We start from the raw sequence: 24,335 nt of genomic DNA on the forward strand, positions 1-24,335 counted from the left end.
CATGGCCAAATATGGTATATGTCCTTTACCAGCACCCAAACTTCATTATTTCATGGTGAGTGAAAAGAGTTATACACCCTTGGTTAAACAGCAGAAACTCCTTATTTATTAAGCCCACTGTGTAAGCTTTGTCTTTGTCCTCCACCCTGTATGTCCATGAGACATGGTTTAAGTTTGTAGGACACTTACTGCTTCTAGCAGAAAATGAGCAGGGAGAACAGGCTGCATTTAATCTTTGCCAACTGCAGAATAATAATTATTAAGGAATGAAACTTACAAGATTTTCAAAGACTTGAAAATTGTCTCCACCTTTACTGCCAGCAGAAAGCTTGCTGCATTCAAGACTGACAAGCAAGGGTGAGAGCTTTGCTGAGCAGAATACTTACAGATTTCAGTATTTTGCCTGTTCTAGGGAACAGAAAATATAGATGAAGGAAAGAGACAGCACTATGGCCCATCTGTGCAAACCAAAAATGCTGCTAGAAGGTCAGAACAAGCTGTACAACTGCCCCTGATAATTAAATCTATGGCCTTCATAAAGCTTCTTAATGAGATCGCTTTACTGTCTTGGCCTTACATTGCTGGTAACAATTAATTTGCATTTTAGAATGTTTCTATTTATCTACTGTTTGCAATTTTAATATTTGTCTTTACAGAGTGAGGTGCAAAAGTCTGATTTGTTTGCTCAGGATTTACTTGTCTCATTTTGACTACCCAGATGGAATAGGGACACTTTGAATGAGAATTTTGGTGATATTTCAAAATGGACGAAAATAATTTTTCTTGGTCTAATTTAAAATGGTGTTTGAATATGCAGCTATACAGAACTTTGAAAAACATGCTGGTTTTTTGATAGCCATCTTTGAAAAGCTTCTCCTTAGCTGTTTCTATTGTGATGAAAAAATAGCCCTTGCATTTCAAATGTATTCTGCACAGAACATGCTGAAGATGCGCTCCTGATACAGTGGTCAAATTCCAGCCAGACCCAAAGCAAGAACTCTTTCTTTGAGACAGTGGAATCACTTCTAAATGGCACAGTACAAGAGCTAATACTCATAATTTTACATTCTTTGAAACAACAACAACAAAAAAATTAGAATACCAGATGCGGATGTTTGATCAGACATTTGTAGAAGTGAGAATGTGTCTGGCTGTTTGGAGTATTATTTCTGCATCGTGATGTCTTTTGTGCCATGGAACCTGCTGTGAAACCTGCTCTCTGTGTAACAGCTCATATGGAAAGATCAAGGGTGCACTGCTTTGCTGGCATGGCTGCAGGATAAACAGTTCTTAACCAGACTATCACACACTGCTAGAGTTTCTGAGCAAAAAGTTATGAAGTTAAAGACACTGGGTTTTGCCCTCATTTAAAAATAAAATACTGCTTGGAAAAGCTGAGATTGGGGAGGAAAAAGAAGAGGTTTGAAATCCACATCTTAATCTGGAATCAATTTCTCCTATCAGAGCCTTTCTCTCTACCCAAGTTAAAAACCTGCAGTAGCCAAACATCACTCTAGTTTGCAAGAGCAAACCACAATCAGAACAATATTAGGGTTTTGTGTAGTCCCCTTCTGGTCAGAATTTCACACTGATTTTACTTTCAACTATGGCTAGACAGGGGAGCTCCATTTCACTTGCTAGATATTGAAGTCTTCTTTCTGGAGGGTTTATTGCTTATCTGGTGCAGACTTGTTTTTCACACGGGATATAATAAATTGACTAGTAAACTCAGAAATATGTCCTGGCTTTAAGGATCATTTTTATGGGTGGAAAGACCAAGTTCTTAGTGTTATTTGCTCTATAATAGAGTGAAAAGGAAAATAATAGAAAATGTTAAATCTACCATGGATTTACTTTTAGATGTGTTGATTAACTGCCATAGATTTGAGTAATGACACCTGAATAATTCCTGTTTAGCTTGTACAGCACTTTACTTTTTCTATGTCAGCAAATACTCTTTGATATAGATATTTCTTATGAGTTCTAAGGTGGGCAGTATAGAAATCTCAAACCTGAAATATATTCAGCAGAGTGTCTTTGCTCAGAAATGCCCAAAGCTTCTTTGAGCCCAGTGTTTTAGACACAGTTCCTCCATGCTTTGCATGAAGGTCCATTATTCCTCTTCCACAGAAGAAAAATGGTAATAAGATACCATTGCCTTGGTCATCTCCCAGAATATACCCAGACCTGCCTTTTCCTACTACTCATGGTCTTGTGAAGTAGGCACTTGACTAGGAGTTATGAGGAAAATGCATCTTCTAATGCTAAGGTTGGGTGATAAATGTCCAAACCAGCATGGGATACTTTAGAGGAAGTGCCATAATTTACCGCTGAATCAGCTCTAAGGAGGAGAGCTGGGGCTAAAGAATTGCAGCTGTCATTTGGCTGTGGGAAACAGTTCAGGGATCATTAGTATTGGTCATTCCCATGAACTTGAGGTTCACAGTGGGGAATGCTGGGAGGTGACACTACAATCTGTGCAGATCTTGAATCCCAAAAATGAAAGATTGCCTGTTTTTAAACAGGTTACATTTCATATTCAAAACCAAATGCATTTCCAAGCTTTTAGTTTTGCTCTATTTCCTTTAGAAATAGCAAAATTTTAAAAGGTTAATTTGTAAAATTAAGTGGAGGGAGGAGGAGAATTGTTGGAGTTTTCACCTTAAAATTGGTTTAGCGCAATGTTGTGTTTTGTATAACATTGCCTGCTAGCTGGAAAATATTGCAGCACAGTCAGGCTTTTAGTATTTTATATTACATATTGAGTTAAGTCAGAGCTTTTCAGTCAAATGATTTTAAGAGAAATCTTTTTCCACAGTATTTCCCCTATCTCTTAACTCCTGCATGATATTGCAGATAGAAACTTGGAAACAAACAAATACCATCTTGCTGGAAAGTTGCAGCTTCTACCTTTAAGTAATGAGTATCATTGACATTTTGATTTTAAATTTAAGATGTAGAGTTTACTCTTCAGTAGCCATTGATTTCAATGATATTACTTACAGGCTTTACTGTAATTGTGCCTCAAAACAGAATGGGCAGTGCTGTGACTAACTAGGACAGATCTATCAAGTACCAGGGTTGATGGGCTGCTGCAATGCTTTAATGGGACAGAGTTAATTACACTGTCCTAGGGAGCTGCATGGGTCTAACTGGGACAGAGGGATAAATCCTTCTGGTGCTTCATTTCTGCAGTCACCCCAGCAGGACAGCCCATGGGAAAGTAGGTTCCTAGGGGAAGGAAAGTAAACCATCTCAGTCTTGTCAGTACAGGCGATGGACTGCTATTATTACTATTTTATAATAAAAAAAAGAGAGACAAAAGAGGAGAGGAGGACTGTATTAAGGACAAAGCTGGTAATCACTAGCACCAGAAAGATATTTTGATCTCACTGGGTCTGCAATTCAAATGTGTCAGGTTTTTTTGTTTAATTTTTTCCTCTTAATGTGGAATAGTTTTTTGCTTTTGTATAACAAAAATATAGAAGCCATGTCCAGAATAACATGTTTCCTTATATAAAACTGAGGTAAATCACAGGAAAAGGTAAAGATCTCAGCCCTACACGTGATTTTCCCAGCTCTGTAATACTACTGCAGTTTTAGCATCATGAGCTGGATGTACATTGTAGCCATGGAGAGAGGCACAGAGGCACTGAAAGCCAAAATATTTAAACATGTATATTTTCTTAAATATATCCGAGAGTCAGGACCTGAATGACCTGCTTCCACTTTCAAAAGTAGTCCAACCACAGTGCATTTGAGAGTCTCTTTGAAAATAAACAGCACGTGGGTTTCTGAGTGTTGCAATCACTTCTCATTTTACATGTAACTTTCTGGCTTTCCTGAATGAAAATAGAATAGGGCCTTCAGCAAAAGAGCTGACTCAAAAGCACTGAAGACACAATTTAGCTGCCGGTGTAACTTCCTTATTTTAATGAAGGCTTGTGCATAGAAAGACATTTCATGCTACCTCTGAAATTTAATCTGAATGCTATAATTAATCCTTACCCATAGAGACAACAGACTGGATAAAAGACCAGACAGAATCCTGGTTTGAAATTACTTTAAAAGACAAAAAATACCTTAAATGAAACTAAGACAAACTGAGTAAAATTTTTCTGGTTTATTCTTCATGGTGCTGGTGAAAAGTAGGGTATCTGTCTTTCAGAAACTATTTTTTTTTTTTTTCACACCTGTTTTAGTGTTTGATCAAGCTGAAATATTTAAACTGGGTTCAGGTGGTAATACTTTCCAAAAGTGTTTCAATGTTTTAGGGGGTTTTGTTATTGTTTTGGTGGGTTTTGGTGGGTTTTTTGTTTGCTTGCTTGCTTGGTTGACTAAGTTTTTGTGGGGTTTTGAGTTCGTTTCTTTGTCTCATTCACAGCCTGTTGATGCCCACCATTTGAGCTAATTTCAGTTTAACAGTTTAGATGGAGAATGAAACAGCAACAGCTGATTAGAGGAAGGTAGGTTTGGACCTTTGTTTCATCCTGAGTGAGCAGGGCTTGGATGGGGATCCTCACAATTTGCTGAACTAACAGACTTGAAGGCAGAAGTACCTTTACAGGTCAAGAAACCTGGGTAACTGCTTCAGGCAATGGTTCAGAACAAACCTGGTATGTCCTAACTTGCTAGTGGTACATACAAGCATTTGTTAAGGGATTAGAAAGGGTGAAGTGCTTTAATCCCTGCCAGGCTGTCGCAAATCTTTACTGTATGACCTAGATCACCAGGTCTAAGAAAATTAAACATTGCTTTTGTGTTCTATACAGCAGAATGGGAGAGGACATCAGTGGCAAAACCTGTCGGCAATTACAAAACTGGCACTACACAATGAAAAAAAACCATCCCCAAATGTTTGTTTCTACCTTAGCTAATATTACTAAAATTTATTTACAAATACTTTTCTGTGTTAAATGATTTTGAATTGAATTATTTATTAAACATTTGTGATTTTTTTTAAAACAAACAATCTAAGTGCCAACACATCAAACAAATACAAAACTTCTGTGGATCAGAAAAGAGACTAGGTATTCCAAAAATTCTCAAGTGTCTGTTTTAAATGCCATAATATCAGCACATGGGTTGTTAGGCATCTAACAGAACAAGCAAGTAAACAAATTAGAGAAAAAAGAAAAATATGAGAAATTAAAGTCAACCGGTAAGAAGAAACAGGAAAAATAGAAAGTACAAGGACTGAGATAGAAGGAAGCTGTATGTTGCTCCTGTCTTTAGTCCTGGTTTCTTTCAGGCAAGGCCATCCTGCCAGTTCTGGAAAAAAAATTCCCAATGGAATAATTTTTTCCTGTGTTTTTCTGCTTTTTTGTGTCTCATCCTTGCCTTTGAAGAAAAAGCTGTAGATGACTACATGTCATGCCTTAGAGTGGATGCTAAAAGATGGCATGCTGTTTTCCCCATGCATGAGAAGCATCCTCCTCTCCAAAGGAATGGATCCTTTGATACTCTTTTGTACAATGATGGTCTGCAATTCTTGGGTGTTTGATTTTCCACTAAAACACCTGTTTCAAAATTCTGTAGATTTTCTAGATTTGAGTTCATTTTCTTTTAAATATATTTAAAATACTAATTTATGGTTCAAATGCAGCTGGAAAGTTTAGGTTTTTCTCCCTTTAGCTCCTTTTTAATTCGTATTGGAGATAATTTTAATTCTGTGCAAACTTGTTTCTGTGCTTTGCAAACCAAAGTTGTTGCACTTTTTCTGAATGAAACATAGTCACATCTGACATGTGATAATTATTGCTAAGTCTTTTGCTGTTTTTTATCTCTGTTGCAGCTATAACTCTACTATAGATAGGAGAAAAATAGTCTTATGATTTTGAAGGATCTCTTCCTGGCCCCTTTCTAACTTCTGGGTTTGTTTTCTTTGCTTGCTGTTTGAAGGTAAACAAGTAATGACTAGGGATTTTTTCTAATTAGGGAATAATTTAGTCCTTGCTGAATGAAGGGCAATGGTTGCGGGGAAGCTGTAAGAGAAGCTAGACTTCCTCTTCCATGAGATGAGTTTACCATGCAATTCCTTAGCCTGACATCTGAGTCTGTCTTAGCAGCTGAAGAGGATTTTGTTTTCTGATCCAAGGTGTTGTTTGCAGTGTATTGTGTGACACCCTCACAGTGGTTATCTGGTGAGGACCAGGGATACATGCTGCTCCCTGATCTTGCCCAGCACGATGTGATAGCCAGTGAACTCCTGGGGCTTCAGAAGTCAGCCAAGGTGCTCCAAGTTTTAATAAAAGTTGTTAGTGAAAGGACCTGGGTAGCTTGGATAGGTTCAGTTCCCTCCCTTTCTTCAATGGAGCCCTTTTGTGGGTGAGGACAGAGTCCTCTTGAGAGTTTCTGTGAAGAGATTGTCCTTCTGAGCAATACAACTGACTGAAAAAAAAACCCCTCAATATTCTCTTTTTGGGGATGGGTGGGGGTGTGACAATGAGAGATGGTGCTCAGCTTGAATAATGCTGTTGAAAGAAATCCCCAAGTCCCCTATTCTGGAGCTTTGTATTACCACTCTCCCCAGAGTCATCTCAATCCAGGGACCTGCTAGATTCATGAGGCTGGAAAATGCAGAATGATTACTTTCTGCAACTTTTGTGAGCTGAATTTTCTCAGATAAAGGCTAAGGTCAGAAAAAAAGAGGGGTGGGGCAGTGATAATAGGATAGAGGAGAGAGGGAGAGAGAAGATCTTTCCTTTTCAGAACAGACAGCTGTGCTGCCTGGAAGACAGTATAACCAACCTGAATTTTATGGAATCTGTGGAATTACAGTTTTTGGTTTTTTCTATACCCTTCCTTCCTCCCCCGCCACCCCCCAAAAAAATAGTGATATTCTACATAAGAAACATAATCAGAAGGAAAAGATGGGATTTTGCTATGGATAAGTTAGCTTTGGTGGGGAAAAAATCTCATTAACTTTAGTCTTCATCTATATTTTGACTCCCTGGGGAGAAAGCAAGGTCTTAAGCCCACATAATATCAAGAAAGCAAGATCCTGACTGGACCTCAGTGTACTATCCCTGGCTGTTGTGACCATGAGCATTGCAACACAGCAGAAAAGATCTGCTGTTCAGCATTTGCTACATTATTTAATCAAAATTTTAAATGCTGTGTGATTTTTTTTTTACCTTAGGCAATGGCAAGTAACTAGCTTCTCCAGTCCTCGGCAGTTTACTCACCCTGCAAGACAGAAGTTTGAGATATTAGCCATTGACTCTTTAATTGTACCTCTCTTATCCTTTCACCCTTAAAACCTGCCTGCCTGACCTGTAGCTGGAAAGACGAAGAGATTTTTCTGAGGCTGTAGCTGTGCTAAAGATACAGGTAGCCTTTTTCATACACTAGTGTGAGCTGATGCTGTAAGCTCCAAATTTGGAGGAAAGCATAGTATTTGTGACATTCCAAAGGAGTAAGGGGTTTTTTTTTTTTCTTTTTTCTCTTGGAAACTTCTCTTGGAAAATCAAAATACACGAGATATTTTGGGAAAGTTTTCATTAAAATTGAATTTGGTGACCATAAATCAAATTTTGCACAAGACTTTGACTATGTATATGTTTTTTGAATCTGCATGATAAAAAACTACAAGACACAAGATTGGTGCAGAAGGATATGTGGTTGGGGTACAGCAGAGTGAGCAATTATGGGCAGTGTACACTCCTTTTATTTTCACTCCTAAGTTGCATGCTCAGAATGAGCATTACATAGGGCTGTATTTCTTAACGCAATTATTTCATTTGGCTGGCCCTGTAGCAAAACCACAACACCACTGGAGAAGAAACGGGCCCAATGATGGTCACTTCAGGTGCCTTTCCAGCCATGATAAACCTTGCTTCCCTTGAATGAAAAGGCAAAAACTGTTGTTGTTTGCATAGCCTAAAAACAGATTGTGCCTTAGGAAAATAGCCAGAGGAAAAACTACATCGCAAATACTGAGAAAAGGCTAAAAGATGTTTTGTAGCCCTCAGTTACGCACTCCTTGAAGACAAGATATGTGTTTAAAAGCTATGTGTAAACACATAGCATGTTTACAGAGCTGTTGCTGTTTAAAATGTAATTCTCCTGTGCATGTTATTACATATGTGGACTTTATTTTACAGAGGTTATGGCTGCTGTAGGTAGCAGGATGTTGATACTGTAATTACGGTCAAGGCTACAGCAGTTCAGTCATTAGACTGTGGTGCTGCTTAGGCATGCTGAGAGGATTAAGAGACCGATGTCATGGATTATCTGTTACAAGTGAGCTGTTTTGAAAAACATATGAAATGCTGGTATTTTAACTGCAGAATTAGTTCTGAGCACTTCTCCTTTTATGCATGTGTTCCTCTCCATTTCATCCCCTCCTCCTCTGTTTCATTTCAGCAACATAATTACTCCTCTTAGTTCATCAACTCTCCTTTTTTTTTCCTGCTTGGGTCCTGTGTTTCAGTGTAGAGTGCTGGACAACAGTTAGACAATTCTTGGAGGTCTACTTCAGGACTTTGCTCCAGAGGTAGGTACCTCGTCTTTGTGTCCATCCATCCACTAGATTACCTCAGAGGGGCAACATCAACAAGCTCATGGCAGATTGCGTGCTAAATATAGCTTAGCATGTTAGGAGGTATGGTGTCCATTTTAATTTTGGCTCCACATAGGTGTATGGCTCCATTTTCATAGGGACAGTGGGTTTGATTGTGAGACAAACCCTTAAAATGTTTTAGTCCTATAGCCAGTAATAGAGACTTGATTCTACAACTTTGTACAGATGCATAACAATGCTGCAGACTGTGGTTCAGCTAATCTGAATGGCAGTTCAGACGATTTTGACTGTGAGGTCTTGAAGTGTCAGTTCTCATCAAATACTACTATTGTTGAAATATATTTCTGCATTTAAAAAATGTATTTCCTACAGAATAAGTCTCTGTTTGAAGCTCTGTTAAGCTCCCCTTTCTGCCTTTCATTCTCATAATAAATAAGTTGTTTGTCTAATGTATTTTTTTTCCATTGCAGAAGAAATTCTCACGGAAAATACATTAGCAGCCTTGGAACAAAAGGGGCAGAACAGGGAATTTCCCAGTGCCTTCCACCACCGGATTGTTCTGTTCTGTGTTGAGAAACAGTTGGTGTGCTCATTTATAACTACATGTTTTTGTAGACAGTCATTGGGCTGCTAAGTGGAAAACACAACAAGAGCTTGTGTGAGCAAAGAGCATCTTGAGAAGAGCAGAGTGGAGCAGCTGGATTACACACTTGCTTAGTGGTCCCTATCCGTATTCACTATACCCCAAAATGCTCACAGCTGGGATACGTGCCCCTGCGGCAGGTATTTTGTCATTACAGCCCAGCACAGACAGGCACAGGGGAAGTATATATTTTCTTAGACACAGTAATTCCTGTGTTTATTAGGTTATTTGACCTAGATGCCTCACAGTACATGACTTTCAAGAGTTCACATAACTGATGGGAAGAGAGAAAGCAGATTTTATTTAGAAACAGATGGAGAGACTAGAGTGAGAGGAGCAGTCCCTTTCTGGTTGCTGCGATAAGAGCTCCCAGCTCAGTGTTCGTGAACTTCAACTACTTTTTCCAAGTCAGAAAGATATGCAGAGGTTAGGCGGCTGAGAGGTATTGTCTCTCCAGTCCTTTCAGACAGGGTTTTTTAACCTGGAGAAAAGAAGGCTCAGAGGAGACCTTATTGCTCTCTACAACTACCTTAAAGGAGGTTGTGGCAAAGTGGGGTTCAATCTCTTTTCCTAGGCAACAAGTGATAGGACAGGTTGCAAGAGGTTGAGGATGGATATCAGGAAAAATATCTACACAGAAAGGTCAGCATTAAAACAGGGTCACCAGGGAGAGTCACCATCCCTGGTGAATAGACATGGTGCTTTATTGTATGGTTTAGTGGGCATGGTGGTATTCAGTCAAAGGCTGGATTGATGATTTTGGAACTCTTTTCCAATCTTAATGGTTCTGTGGTTCTTGTGGCAATTTTTTCGTCGTCATGTCTTTGGCCCTTTGTGGAGAGGAACATTATATAGTGGTAGTAGAGATGTAAGAGTCAGCACAACTGCCAAATGAATCAGGTTACTGACCTTGCAAGCTTCTGAGCTCTAATTCTATGGGATCAGTTGTAAGCAGTTTATGCTAACAGACCTTTAGATCAGTTTATCTAGAGTCTCAGTGATGTGAATGTAGTCATGCATGTTATCATCTCTGCAAGTTTCTGTATAAAAAATGTAATTATTCCTCTTAAAAATCAGGTTAGGCTGTCTCTTCTACTGGTTTCAGCTGGGGTAGGGTTAATTTTCTTCGCAGTGGCTGGTATGGGGGCTGTGTTTTGGATTTGTGCTGAACACAGGGTTGATAATATAGAGATATTTCTGTCATTGCTGAGCAGGGCTTGCACTGAAGCAAGGGCTTTTCTGCTTCTCATACACTTGCCACACTGCTTAGGAGGTTGGGGGTGCCTGGGAGGCTGGGATGACACATGGCTAATCTGTCTCATCAGGTGACCCCAGCTGACCAAAGGGATATTCCAGACCATGTGACATCATGCTCAGTATACAAAGTGAAGTTAGGAAGAAAGAACTGGGGAGGACATTTGGAGTGATGGTGTTCGTCTTCCCAAGTAACCATTATATGTAAAGGGGCCCTGCTCTCTTGGAGATGGCTAAACACCTGCCTTCCCCCGGGAAGCAGTGAATTAATTCCTGGTTTCACTTTGTTTGTGTATGTGGGTTTTGTTTTCCCTATAGAATGGTGTTTATCTCAATCCATGAGTTTTCTGGCTTTTACCCTTCCAATTTTTATCCCTGATCCTGCTGGTGAAAGAGTGAAAGTGCAGCTGTGTGGGACTTGGTTGCTGGCTGGGGTTAGACCATGACACTCTCTAGATTCCTATGGAGAGCTTCACTGCACCCTGTGACCTCTGCAAGCATTACCTCTCAGAAAAGGAAATCATGAGCTGCAGTCCTTTTAGTCATCTCCTTTTTTGACATGGCTAGTGTATTAATTCTTCCTTGCATGTTATCTTCCCCATGTGATCTTCTGTATGTTTATTGCCATAATGCTCCAAAATATTGCAATTGTCTTCCCATCCTGGCAATGTGTGATGGCTGCCATCTCCCTGAGACTGGGAGCGTCTGTCTGCGAATGGGTCCCTGAAGCAATATGAGTCAATTTCTGGAGATACTTCCTGAGGCAGAGATGGAGTGTGAAGGAGATGACTGACTTCTGGTGCTCTCCGTCAGGACCACATGCAGTTACTTCACACATCTGGGTGAGTGCAGGGGGTGTGCAGAGCTCCAGCAGGAGTGCTGGGGCAGTTGCTCATCTTTCAGGAAGCACTGACAGGAGCAGAGTCACAGTAACCACTTACACCTGTATTGCGGAATATACACATTCAGAATGCTGGTGAATGAACCAAACAACCAAATTCTGTAGTTTGGACTATTCTTCCCTTTCAGTAATTAATTTTCTTATATAATCTATGCCAGGTTCCCAAACACAAGAAGAGCTTTCTGATCACTGCAGTCTGTGCTGCAGGTTCCTTGGCCAGGTAGTGCCCAGTAAAGAAATTTTTCCTAGCAGTTTAGCAGTGCTTTCTGCACAGCAAGTATAATGTGAAGGAGAGGCATGAGTATGAAGCCTTCATCACTCAGAGAATTAGAGAAGAATTCAGCCACTGACTGAGATCTCTGCCCTGTGGCTGACTTTTCTTTGTGTGTAATAGGGTGGAAAGCCAAAAGTCAAACCCTGGAGTCAGCCAGGTGATAAATGATCACTTTCCTATGTTCTGCTAACCTTATTTTCTTTCTGTGACAGAATTAAAATAGGGTTGTAGGAAACCAGACTGCATGAAGAAGTCTAAGGAAAAATGGAAGCAGGATAATTTTAGCCCAGGAAGAAAAGATTGATAGAGTTAAGGACAAAAAGGCAGGCTGGAGAGGCACGGCGTGGTGTGCAGGCATCAGAGCAGCTTGTCTCTGTGCGCACTTGGGGCTAGGGATGCAGGTCTGAAAAAGCAAGCTGCCTGGAAGTATTTCTTTGACAACAGGTCTTCAGGCCAAATATTTGGCCACAACGAATAATTACTAAGAGTGACCCTAAAGCTCAAGAGGGCAAGTCCTGTGACTGAGAGACGTTTCAGCTTGGTGTGCCCAGCCCTTCCAGCTTTTCTGACAGGCTTTAAATGTGTGGGGGAAATGTCTGAGAGCAAAAGGAGACACCTTTTAGCAGGAAAGGAGTCTGACAGGGGTTTGATGGGAAAGGTCTGCAGTTCAATACATGCTCTGATGCCTGAGCGGCGCACTCCTCAGGGGTCCAAACCTGCTGATGTAAAGTAGAACAACTTTATAGCAGTTCTAATTTGTGCTGATGGCTGAGTTGGCCTCTGGCCAACTCAAAGCTGGGGCAAGCAGAAGGAAGGCTTGCAATCACCTCTTCCTCTCCACCAGAGCTGATGCTGTGCTGAGCATAAGCTTGGCTCAGTGTGGGACTGTGTCATTGAATCCTTCATAACAAAATGCACTGGGTCCAAAGCATGCATTCTGGTCTATCATATAAGCAATATGCCTTTTTAAAATTGTCACCAGCACCTTTATACATGCCAATTCTGGTGATAATTGCTGAATTTCTACATTTAGAGGAAGCAAGTGCTTCATTAATATCACAATGTGCTATTGTTTATTGCATGTGTTCTGTTCCTTCTAAAAATAGAATTTAGGTAATTATCACTGTGGTTATTTATTGACTCGTGGCAGTTCAAATGTAGATACATAAGATCTTGCAGCAATATTTATTTTTAAAAGTTTGGAATCTGAAAAATCTCTCCCTTAGATGGGTTCAGCTCTTAGCTTCCTATAAAAATTTCATATCGCATTTTTGGATGGCCATCTGGTTTGTTGAAGCCTGGAAAATCTGCCTTACACCAACGCAGAAATTTTGCTTAAGAAAAAAAAAAGAAAAAACAGCACCCAACCCTCAAAGAAATCAAAGGGCTTTTTTCTCCATTCCTAGCAATTAAAATAACCTTGTATCTATCTTTTGTTAATCTTTAGTACTGGAGGATTGCAAGCATCTCTCAAAATTAATGTATGGAAAATAGTTCAGGAGAGTCTCATATTTTTCTTTTGTTGTATTTGTGGTGATAACACATTTTTTGTGTCTAAATTACTAAGAAAGCTTGTAATTTTTCAATCACAAGCTTCAGTTGCCCTGAATGGCATGTCAACCCTACCTGTGCTAATAGGATCTGTCTGGTCAGGAGTAGACAAGAAAGGCAAGAGGCTTGGGAAATTGGAATTTTGACCACCTATAGATGCTGGTTTATTCTTTCAGCACAGAGTGTTGGATTGTTTTTCCTAACCACAACTCAGCTCTTGCTCTAACCAAGTATGACTTGCATCATGTGGCAAGAGAGAATTGTAGATAGCATTTCCTTGCATTAGACTACGTAAACATAGAGGACAAGTTCTTGCTGGTAAGAGGCTGCACTTGGTCACCTGTTTAAAAAATGCCCACATCTAGAATGGGATTGTGAGAATGAATGTGAGATGCTGTGGTGTCTTTAGACTTGGCACTCCTCATAAGTAAATAAGAATCAGAGAATCACAGAATCACAGAATGAACTAGGTTGGAAAAGACCTTTGAGATCATCAAGTCCAACCTATGACCTAAAAAAAGAAGCATCATTCCAAACTCTGAACTGTTCTGATGGTAAAAAGCAGGAATTATGAACAGCAGCATGTCAATGTTGGCACCCTAGCTGCTGCTTGTTCCTCTGAAAATCTCTGAAAACTGATGAATTTTTTTTTGCTTCACAAAGTACCATTTAATATATATATTTCACAAACCAAAAAACACAACAGAAAGAAATACAGAACACATCCTTTTGGAGAGTTTGGCTGAAGTATAGCATTTAGTAATTTTCCACTTCTAGTGACAGATCACAGTCTTCAGTTTTTGGGCAGGTGCAACAGTACTTAATTTCTGTCAATTATTCATATAGCTCCAGAGAACTGCAAAGACTTTCTTGCAAAAATTACAGGTCAATGTCCAAAGGACTATTAAGATCCACACTGTCATTAAAGTAGTATGGTTTACATTGAGCAGAAGATGGAAGGGGAAAACTGTGGGTTCCTGGAAAAAAAGTTGATGGGACTCTTGCTGTTCACTGATGAAGCTCTGCTATTGCAGTCAAAATGCAGTCAAGACTTTGCCTATTCTTTATTCTTTACTCTGTTACTATAGAAGATACTGTATGTACATAATGGTGAAGTATGCCCAGTGATTTCCTGTACTGCTGGGCAGGTATGTGGATGGGAAGCACAATATTCTCACTCACTCTTTTAAAGGCTGATGAAGACTAAATTCAACAAGAACTGATAATGGCTTTGGGATCTGCCTAAAAAGAACAGGTAATTAGTCCTTGCCTCATGTTTCCTTACTTTTCATCAAAAAAGAAAAAGAAAGCAGTACCCAAATGTGTGTTAATTGTATTTTAAATATAATTTTTTGTTTGCACTTTTAGCAAATTTTTTATTTAATTTATTTTTCTTTTGCTACTGTACTGACTGATCAGATCCTCAGACTGTTACAAGTTATGTTGTGCTTTTACTCTTTTTGTTTTTAGCATTGAAATGATTATTGTTTTATTCTGCATGTATTTATTCTTTGTCTTAGGTACGTACAAAAAAATAAGCATTCCTGTGAGGCACTGCCTATTCATACTGTGGTGGAGTATTCTGCTTTTCTTTGATGTACAGCCTTTAAACTGTTTGCTCACCTCTCTTTTCCCTCCTGCCAACCTCCCATTACCATGAGCTTATCCTACATTTGTTGGGACATGCTCAATTAGAAACCCTCATGCTCTTTTAAAATCTGTTCTGTACATTTTCATGTACATTTTGAGTGTTTCTTTTGCATATCCCTTCTTGTGGTGATATCATTAGAACTTTTGTTCTGAGGACACAGTCATACTTGATACTAAAAGTGTACAAATTATTGGAAATAATTTTTTTCTTCTTAAAATTTGTTTCTCTTCAGTTTTATAAGAAGAATATTTTAATTTCAGATGGTTAATTTAACAAATAGTTTGGAATCAGGTATTTTTCTCCCTGACTGTCTATTCCATAATAAGGTCAATTCCATAATAAGCCAATTATTTGGTTAGAGAAATGGCACTTAGAGTCATGTTAATTGTCATAGATGTATATTATTAACTTAGTAAGACTTTTGACGGTTCCTTACAATTGATCTAAATTAAAGCACAAAACAAAAAGCAAATCTCTATTTGCAAAATGACACTCAAAGCTGTTTCAAAGGATTTATGTCAAGTTTCTTTAAGGATCACTCTTGATCCGTTATTAACGGAAACTCTGAAATCCTGCATGACCACTCATTGTGGTCTTTTTAGCTTTATGGAAGGTTGAAGAAGTCCTGCAGGTTAGGATTCAAAAATAAAAAGTGTCTTGTCAAGTTTGTGATGATGCCAATACTACTGTTGATGCAAAGCAACAAGTGTAAACACGTATATTTGGGCAAGGCTAAATATCTGTACATGCCTTCTGTCTGGATACAGGCTGTGGAGTCATTTGCAGCAGGAATGAGTTGCCTGCATTATCCTGTTACAGAAAAAAGGAAGAAAAAAGAACAAAAAATGCAAATCTCTACTGAAACAAAACTTGTCTATAAGAGAGAAGGCAAGCATTTTATTATATCTATCTGATGATATTATAGTCGAAAAAAAGTCCAATTATTTGCGCCTTTCTCCATGAAGGTCTGGATTCATGGTTTTTTGTATGGTTGCTTGTGAGACAATGATTTGAGATCCAGAAAATACGATCTACTAGGAAGAACGGAGTGATTTGGGCTTATGTAGTTTTGAACAAGATTATGGTAGCAAAGGGTTTAGTAGGACATCAATTTTTCAGTGAGAAGGGTGGCAAATTTTCCCTGCGCCCAAGGAGCAGATAAAAAAGTAAGTATTTTAACTGTAAAATATTTTAACTCTTTTCTAGGACTGGGAGAGCAGAAAAGAGAAATGCTAGAAAAGATATTGTGGTCTTTCCAAGCAGCATCTTTCATCAAAGACCATTAGGTGAGATATTTGACACAAGTGCCAGGTGTGATGAGGGAGAATCGGGCTTTTGCTGGCACGGAATGATTGACCTGCCACAGCTCCTACTGCTATTACATTCGTAATAGCAAAGTACATAGCTGATACTTACTGACTTGACATTGCTGTACTCAGATGTTTTAAACTCAGCCTTTATGAATGTAGCTATATTTTTCATAGTGGTTGAGAATTCCTCCAAAGCTGGTGTCTTAATACACTCTGAATTGCATCTTAGGAGGACTTAGAGGGATGTAATAGATAGATCATGTACTCAATGGGATAGGTCTGTTGAAGTATTTTCCTGAGGGCCTGTCAACACTCAGATCTCCTTCTTGGGTTTAAGTGAAATTCACTTAGACAATGATTTTCACCTCAACATCTTACAGGGGAATAATTATTCTTTTGTGACTAAAGCAGCATAGCTTTGACATATGGGTACAAATTCTGGCAGCAATGGAATTATACTAGATTAACATCAGTTGAAGTAATTAGATGGGGAAAAAATACAGAAAAATTTAGAAGTAAAGAACATGGTCTCACAAACAATGTAAGAAATCAAGATGTCCCTTGGGAAAGTTTCACATTTGTTATTAACTGGTTTTTTTTCAGTTAAAGATTTTTGTCACTCAATATTCTTTAGGCTGAAAGTAAGGTCTGGTTTAAGACTGTAAAACTGGATTTGCATGGATTTTTGGATTTTTTTTTTCTTTTTTAAGGAAAGGTGTTTATAAGCAATATGTAAACAAAGGCATAAACTTGAAAGTTGGAAAAGCTGAACAACTGTATTTACTACTTTTTCAACCTGATTTTTCCCCTAATATCAAACTTATTTATATTGCCTGACAGCCTTTGCCCTTCAGTATTGTAATTATTACCTTGAAAAAGTGCATTTTAAAGATGATTTAAAATTAAGATTGGTTGAATTCAATTGCCTATTAAAAATAAAAATACGAATGCAAGATTTCATTGAACAGAGTTAAAGAGGAATAAGTTCTTTCACTTTGATCAAATGTGCCCTTCCTTACTTCTATATTTGCATCAAATAAGATTCTGTGATCTGTAGGATTAAATGAAATTTCTGCAGATATTGTTCTTCAGATAATGAATGTTGTTTCAGGGTAAGGTTATGTAACACAGTTCACTCTGTCAGATTAGAAATTATGATTTTTCTTATTTTTTCCATTGATAGGTCACTGAAATAAAAGAAGTGTTTTGTGAACACGAAAATAAATGTCAGAGCTTTCAGAATGGAATCTTAGGTCTTTGGCTGGCAATTTGAAAGTAATTTTTTTTTTCCAGTCTGAAAAAATTTATTATGTGTTCTCTAGCACCAAAACTATTCTATTTACAGAACCAATACTGGGGTAGAATCATGCATTTCTATTTTTTATGGATGTAGTTAATATGCTACTTTTTTTAATATGTATTCAGGGATATTGGGACTATATTTGGTATCACTGAAATATTTCAGGGTAGATTCTCAGGCTTTGCTTCTCATACGTATTTTATAGCTGGTAGTAAGAATAAAATGACAGTATTTGGAGGAGTTAACCTTATTTAATACATAATTTGCTATTAACAGGCACAACTTTACACACCCTTTCTGACACAGCCTCCATGTCATTTTGTAGAGCTGGCTGCTAGTTTGGTAGGAAACTGCTTAGAAGTTGCTAGATAATATGAATTTTCTTTATTCTCTGTTGTATTCATAAATGAAGTGCCGTAATTATTTAGGATTAGTTAACTCAACATCTACTTGGCATTTCTTCTCCCAAGGTACAACACTATTTCAGCTTAGGATATTTACACACAAGTTTATTCAGGACTGGGTTAAATTAGTAACTTTGTTTACAAAAATACCACCCCTCTCTGATCAAGTGAAAGTACATGCCAAATCACTAGTGTATCTGAGTCTTTTATGTTGACCTTAATGAGGCTTCAAAATTAATCCAGAAAGCATATGGTATTTTTGTTCTTTTAAGTAGCCTTTTAGCAGCACTCCTCCACACAAAATGTTCCCACAATTACAGGTAATACAGCCTTAAAAATTAGCACTTAAAAGTACAGTAAGAGCATGGTCAGAAGTGGAGTGGGGAGGAGGGAACTGCTAGACTAGGATTGAGGACCTTTGTTTTGTTCTTGTCTCTACCACTATATGGCTATATCATTACAGGAAGTTACTTATCCATCCTATTTGGTCTCTCTCAGGTGTAAATCTTCCAGATGGTTTTTCTTTTCTATAACACCTAACACTGTAGTTCTGTAGCCTCAGCAAGAATATGTTTTGAAAATTATGTGGCACCTTCTCTTCTTGGATCTGCAAACCCACTCAAAGGAAAATTTTGCTTGCCATAGGCACTGGTACCAGAATGGAGGCACAGGTTCTAAGGGATCTGTTAGCTTCTGAGGTATTTCTAATGGTCTTCTGGTGTCCATATGTAGCACCATTTATAGTTTTAAATGCAGCAATCTATCTCATAGAACAGTATATTGCAATGAATTTTTCAGGAGAAAGCAGCTAAAGTTTAACTGCTGCAATCTGTATATTTTAATTCAAAGTGCAGTATTCATTATATGTTCAAAGAAGAAGTCCCAACTTCTCTGCTACAAAAAATGCCATGTTACAGATAATCAAGTTCTCCCCTTTGGAAACAATGTAGTAGGAACATGAATTCTAACTTATCTCCGCATTTCACTTTGGCCTGTTTGTTTTCCCTTCTCTTCATTTGATTGAATTTAACCCTTATCTTCACCTGACGAAAGTTCTAAAAAGCTTCAGAACTGACATTCAATACTCTGGGAGAGAGAACTAACCCTCAAGGGTGCAAGTCCTTCCTTTGGGATGCACAGCCTTCTTTGTGACACTGATATAAGACAATTGGAAGTGAGCTGAATTGAAGAAGAATAGTCTTTGTATTACAGTAAGGAGACTGTCACTCTGCTGGCAGCTCTGAAAAGTATCACACATGAAAGCTTCCACACTGAGATGATACTAATTCCAATGTCCCATATGCAATCACTGTGTGTAGGGTGAATGTGTATGCAAAAGGAGAGCTAAAAACATGGGAGAAGGAGATTAAATGAATGCAGCTTTTGGCTTTTCTATTGCAATAAAAAACCCCTTATAATAACAGGATGTAGTCAAAGTCTTTGCTTTCCTTTGTTTCTTTTTCTTTTCTTTATTTAGTTGCCAGTAAGGGATTAAAAATTGACAGAAAACTTTGGGGTTTTCCTATATTTTAAGAAGAAATCAGGGAAAAGTGGTTGGAAATGGTGATCTAAATATCTGCCTCAAAAAAAATTAGTATTGTTCTTTGGGTGACGACAACTAATGTAATTGTAACTGTTTTCTGATTTCTGTAGTTCTTTTATTTTCCCCTAGATCATGAAGAAATAATGGGTTTGTTTTGTATATTGTCACTACATACAGTAAGGATGGATTGGTAGAAGAATCCAAACAAAAATAAAAGTTTAAATATGCAATAGTTGTAACATTGATTGTAACTTGGTAAAGTCTTTAATCTGCTTTGTAAAGTATGTGTAATTTGAATATTTTGGATGCAAAACACACCTGGCTGTGTGTGTTGAGGATCTGGGAGATGTGTGGCACTGATGTGGTGGTATGTGCCCCATTTCCCAGAGGATGGAAGATCCTTATTGTCTCACTGACAGCTAAAATTTAGCCCTTGTACAAGTGTCGGGCTTCAGTGCATGTGTAGATATGTGTGCACTCCCCATATGCTTTTTAGGTTTTAAAATGCTAAGATTAATTTAAAAAAAAAATTAAAATTTCCTTTTAGAAGTTATATCAGAGATCTAAGTTTTTTTCTCAAGCAATGCAGTATGGCTGATTTATTTTTAAACCCTTAAATTGCTGGGGGAAAAAAAAACAAAACCAAGAACAGCTAGAATAAATTCATATAGTCTGTATTTGGAATTTTACCATTTACCTTAAAGGAAATAGTTTAAAGAGAACCAGTACCTGGGCTCCAATGTGTATAATAGGTAACTTTTTTTTTAGATGATGTGAAACTCAAATGGTGTGATGCTGACCTTTGAGAATAAATCAGCCTGATTCTTCTCTCCATGGCATGGTGAAAAATCTATGTGTAATTGGTTTTGTTCCTTTTATTAGCTGTATAAAGAAGCATGATTTATTTCCTTTTTTAATTTTGAAGCTAAAGCCAACTCAAGTCTCCCAAAGAAATAAAATTTGTTTCTCCCTTTTTCTAACCAAAATCTTCTGAATCACAGAATGGTTCAGTTGGAAAGGACTACAGCTAGCCATTTGATCCAACCTCCCCGCCTCAAGAAGAGTCATCATAGAGCACATGGCACCAAATCATGTCCAGACGGTTCTTAAATATCTCCGTTGAGGGAGACTCCACAACCTCTCTGGGCAATCTGTTCCAGTGCAAAGCCACTAGCAGAATAAAGAGCTTCTTCCTCATATTTGTACTAGTTTATAGCAAAGACACAACTAAAATCAACCACAGTGGTATCTAATGCATTTTCAACAGCTTCATACCTTGCTCTCTCATCACTTGTTGGTTCCTGTTTGCATTATCCTGATACCTGAACCTCATTACACCCAATTACTGATCAATATCAGGTTGTGATCCTCTTATGACAAGCCAGCTGCTGGATCAGGCTTTCGGGTTACCAGGGTTATAGAGACTCTGCTACTGGTCTCAGTGTAATGTGAATTACTCAGGGTGTTGAAGCTGGCCAACAGAGTGTTTATAACTTGTTTTTGTGTTAATTCTGTCTACTAGCACTGACAGATTTTCCCCTGACTTGTGCTTGTTCTTTACAATTAGATTCAGCAGTCATAGCACATATCAGCATTTTTATCAGGCTAATCAAGGCATTTTCTGCTCTCCCCTGCATGGTAGACTTCTCATAGTGCCTATCTGCATGTTCTGCACTTATTTCAGCTGAAATTGAGCTGGTTTGGATACAGAGAATAAAACCAAGCAGTCTTTCTCCACTTTTTCATACTTCTATCATTCCTTCCTCTTTCTAATTTCCTTACCTTGTTCTGGTTTTTTCACCCTGAAATTTGCCTTCCACTAAAGCTAAAGTAGCTTCTAGATTTTGGGTTTCAGATGACAGCATTAATGAAATGTCTCAGATGAGAAGGGCCTAAGGAACAGGCCTGTGGTGCTTCATACATGTCACTCAGATAACCCACTGCTTGTTTTGACTACTCAGGTAACGTTTAACACCCTGTAAATAATATATCCTTGTGAAGGGGGAAATACTGGTAGGTCACTGTGTTCACTCCCATGGATACAAAATCACATCTGGGCCATTCTTAGCCTCTTCCTGTTTTCTGACATGGAATAAAAGTTGGTTCAAGCTGATTATACAAGTTTTGATTCAGCCTTTTAACTATTGAATTAAAGCTAAAGAGCCTGCCAAGGGAGGCGGGGAAGACAGATTGGAGAGGGAGGAGGTGAGAGGTGGGAGAGGGGGAAGCAGAGAGAGGAGTGTGGAAAGTCTTAAAGCCAAGAAATTTGAAGAAATGGGGGGTGGGGGGAAGGGGGAAGTTAGTAAAAGAAGTAAGAGTTATTCTCAGATCATTTTCTCTGTAGTTGGGATAATTTTCAATTAGAAACTATTTTTTGGTGTACGCTGGAGACAAATAGTTAATGAGCTATTGTCTCTGCCCCTGGCCCATCATCTCCAAGGCCCCTGCAACACTGAAGGGGCCTTTTCAAAATCATGGTAGCATTGTAGGGGTATGCTTGATTGGAGTAACTTCCTTCCTTCTACAGGCAAAACTCATTGCTCTCGGCAGCATCCAGCTTCTGGCATCATCTCTGATAACCCATCTGAAGATTAGTGATAGCCTGGCACAACATATGTACTCTTGTGTCATCTCATGTGGAACCACATTCATTCCTGCTGGGTGAATTTCTGGAGACAGTTGCTAGAGGTCCAATTCTGCTCTGTAATATTAGATGTAAAGAAACTTCCTAATGTCCTTGATAGGCAAAGACTGGCAAGAGTAATTCTGTTTCTCCTGCTTGTCTGCACAAACCTTTTCAATATGTTCTGTATCTGATTTATTCAGATGTTAAATAAGTGAAGGGTTGAAGCTTTCTTTATAATTCTTATCTTGAATAGGCTCATTTGGTGGAGTCACTAGGAGCACTGGCAAGCCATAAAGCCCAGATGATGATCCAGCCCACTGTATTAAATTGAGGGTAAATAATGCCTTGAATCAGTGTCTTCTAGCACCTGAGATCACATATTATTTTATACACATAATGGAATGGTTTACACGTCCACAGAAATACGCTGCTTATTGAAAGAAGGTGGATAAGTCTGAGCTGGGATGTTGCACACCATTTTAGTGCAAGAAATGAAACTACTTCAATTAAACCATTCAATTAAACTAAACAAAGAACATAGGTGGGTGGAATAGAGCTGCTTCCATTTGGCACAGCACATGGGATAATACCCCTGCTACTGGTGTTTCAAGTAATTTTAAAGACTAGGAATGGACAGAACTTACAGTGATGGATGGCTTTTTGTTGGATAAAGGATAATCTACAGACATGGGTTTTAAGTCTTTTTTTAAAGGAAAAAACATTGGAATTGAGGTTTCTGGTTTGAAATGTGGAATGTTTTACATTGTTATTGTTGTTTGCAAAATCGTGGTGATGTTCAATAGTAGAGCACTAGGAAAGAAAATTAGTCAAGTTTGTTTCTTTATAGAAATTGAAAGTCCTGGGAGCCAAATGTAACTAATAGGCCTGCAGTCTGTAAAGGTACTAGGGGAGAGGAATCAGTCCTTTCCAGAAAGATGATATCTGATGAAAGAAAGCTCTCTGCCAAGGGCTTGTGGGAAACCATCCCCTCAAGTACAACACTATTCTCTAATGTAATCACAAACTGTAGTAATACTATTACTATTGAGTATTGCTCTACCATAAATCACAAATCACAGTGAAACAGGTCCTTCCTAGAAGAAAATATACTTTCATACCTCTGCACTTACCTGTGTGCTACTTTGTTTCCAGTTTGTACTGGAAGTCATAACCCTAAAAGAAGGAACTTTGGTGAGAATGGGTTGTTAAGGATGTGCAAGAGCTCCTATATAATATACATGCAACCTTCTCTGGCTCCCCTTAGCACTTTCTTTGAACTAAATGAAACTTTTCGTTATTGTAAGCCTGAGGAAGCGATGATCTGCCTCACAAAAATTCAGTGTTTAACTGATTCATCATATTCATATGATGGTAAACCTATCTCCTGCTTTTCCTCCAGTGCGGTTGCTTTTCACATTGTGCAATGTGAAATTGCAATTTTGTCACATGATTTCCAAAGCTAAATTAGAACTATCACCAATTTTCATTTTACAGTAATCCTCTACTGAAACCTACCCTATGTACAAAAAATGGCAAACTTGATCAATAATACCTTTACATCATGCCGGATAAAAAAAGAAACTGAGGCAAACATTTTTTCTTTTTTAAACTTTTGTTTAAATGAAGCTACTGGCAGCTCCACAAGGCATAGGTTTGTGACTGAGTGAAAATGTCCAGTCCTCATGAAGTGGACCTTACTGTTCTCATCATGCAGATTTGAGTAACATATTGCTCATGCTCAACACTGTAAAGAAAGGAAAGACAAAGGTAGCCAAAAAATATCTCCACTACTTTTCCTGATGCTCATCTGATCAATAACCCTGTTGTGCTGACCTGTTTTAGAGCAGACAGTTGAAGTCTGTTTGCTGCCTGCTGATGTCTGCTTGTTCCCATCTCCTGTTTTAAGAGCAGCAGAGGGGTGTAGGAGATAATTCTTCTGTGTATTTCAGTACAGCTAATAACGGGTTGCACCTTCTAGATGTCTAACTACTGCTGGAAAATTTTACTTTAGTAAACAGGGTCCTTGTGAAATTAAATCAAGTTACTTCCTTTACCTTCTCATCCAATATTACATATAAAAATCCACCCAAATGCGAAACTTAAAAACTGTCCCTGCAACTTACATGTGGTTGGGAGTGGTGGGATCTCTGTATTGCTTCTCCAATAATGTTAATATATATGCTTAATATTTTGTGGTAAAGACCTTCAAAAAGAAGCAAGACCACAGAATCTTTTGAGCTTCCTTGGTTTGGGCAAGCTGAGGTGTATAGGAGTATTGAAACTTTTAAGGAATCCAGGGTTTATAAATCAGAGTGCTATAGATTTTTTTGGTTAAACTAGGTCCTTAAGGCCTA

The sequence above is a fragment of the Corvus hawaiiensis genome, chromosome Z (genome assembly GCF_020740725.1).
Source record: "Corvus hawaiiensis isolate bCorHaw1 chromosome Z, bCorHaw1.pri.cur, whole genome shotgun sequence".
Classification (NCBI taxonomy): domain Eukaryota; kingdom Metazoa; phylum Chordata; class Aves; order Passeriformes; family Corvidae; genus Corvus; species Corvus hawaiiensis.